Genomic DNA, 1889 nt, shown 5'->3' with positions numbered 1-1889 from the left:
AGACAGATCTTGTTATTATTATCTGAATTGTATGATAAATATTTGACTTGTTCTTAATTATGAGTTCTTAATTCTTGCTTTAATATTCCAGGATATTGATTCAAGTATTGATGTGCTTATTCAGAGGAGAAAAAGTCCCTATCTAAGAGCAGATCTAACATAATTAAGCAGAGTTGATTGCACGCCTAGAGATAGGGTGACAAGATTTTCCCGGATTAGGGTGAAACCTAATAAGAAAATCCATAGATTGAGTTAATACAACACTAGGGAGTTAATTAGAAAGAGATTTCAATTAATCAACCTAGGGTTAGACGTTGTTAGTCTCGAGAGAGATAATAATATAAATTAGGGATTTCTACGGATCAAGTCAAGTGAATAAATCGTCTGATTTAGAGTTAATAACAAGTGAAGTCTAGGTGGATTTTTCCCTTAGGTATTGTCCAAATCATTTAGTTTTCCCAAAAGTTATTGCTCTAATTTACTTCCTATGCATTCTTATTTAGTAATTAGTTTAGATAAAACAAACCCCTTTATTTTTAGGCTAGATAATAAAAAGAAAGTTAATACTAGTACTTTTAGTTCCTTTGGGTTCGAAATCCCGGTCTTGCCATAAGTTATACTACTGCTCGATAAGGTGCGCTTGCCTTTGTCGTGATAATAGTTAGTTTTCGAGAACGAACATTCATAAATTATAAAACTTATCACGATTCACATGACATCACGTTTTTGGCGCCGTTTCTAAGGAACTAAGATATTAGGAACACTCAATTTTTATTACTTTAGCCATTTTTACTTTTATTGCAATTTAAATTTTTATTTTCTTTTCTAATTTTTCATTTTATTCACTTCTGACAGGTTTTTATAGTGTATGACTAGAAGAAACCCGTCAGGACCATCACTTTTTGGCAGTGAGATTGATCGCACAGCTCGCAGAAACCAAAGGGAAATAAGGTGAAGCCTAAGATACATAGAGGAAGAGTAAGAGGATGATATTTCCACCACAACCGAGGAGATGGCTGAAAATTAGGAAAACCCGCTACCTCCTGCAATAGCTGTTGATCCAATAAATCTGAATCCTACTCCACACACTATGTATGATTATGCTAAACCTACTTTAACAGGAACTGAGTCAAGTATAGTTAGGCCTGCTGTTGCTGCAAATAATTTTGAACTAAAACCTAACACAATTCAAATGATCCAACAGTTTGTTCAGTTTGATGGTTTGCGGGACGAGGACCCAAACGCTCATTTGGCGAATTTCCTAGAGTTTTGCAACACTTTTAAAATCAATGACGATTCTGATAATGCCATTCGCCTTCGGTTGTTTCCCTTTTTGTTGAGGAACAAAGCTAAATAGTGGTTGAACTCGTTACCACGAGGGTCAATCACTACTTGAGAACAAATGACCAAAATTTTTTTACTTAAATATTTTCTGCCGGCTACAACCGCTAAATTGAGGAATGATATCTCTTCTTTTGTGCAGATGGATCTAGAGACACTCTATGATCCATGAGAGAGATACAAGGATATATTGAGAAGGTGCCCTCACCATGGTAACCTTTATGGTTGCAGGTTCAAACGTTTTACAGTGGCGTGAACCCCTCAACAAGGCAACTTATCGACGCAACTACTGGTGGGACTATCAATAACAAAACACCTGAAGTGGCTTACGAATTTATTGAAGAGATGTCACTGAATAACTATCAATGGAAAGTCATGAGAACAAAGCCGAAAAAAGCAGCCGGTGTTTTCAACCTCGATGCGGTTATTATGCTATCTAACCAGGTAGAACTCTTAAATAAAAAGATTGACGGTTTGTGTGGTTCTACTCAGGTACATCCAGTGATGAGGTGCGATTCAAATGGAGGAGGAGCATACATAGAATATCA

At 36.2% G+C, this 1889-nt stretch overlaps 1 non-coding gene across 1 annotated transcript; it reads right to left on the bottom strand.

Annotated features, from left to right (window-relative positions):
- Window positions 1–1450: 1450 nt before the first annotated feature.
- On the bottom strand, window positions 1451–1557 carry LOC121209125 (small nucleolar RNA R71). Its single transcript, XR_005904242.1, has one exon. It is a non-coding gene; the product is annotated as a small nucleolar RNA R71 (small nucleolar RNA).
- Window positions 1558–1889: the final 332 nt, after the last annotated feature.

The sequence above is a fragment of the Gossypium hirsutum genome, chromosome A10 (assembly GCF_007990345.1).
Source record: "Gossypium hirsutum isolate 1008001.06 chromosome A10, Gossypium_hirsutum_v2.1, whole genome shotgun sequence".
Classification (NCBI taxonomy): domain Eukaryota; kingdom Viridiplantae; phylum Streptophyta; class Magnoliopsida; order Malvales; family Malvaceae; genus Gossypium; species Gossypium hirsutum.
This window is presented reverse-complemented; position numbering and strand designations above follow the sequence as displayed.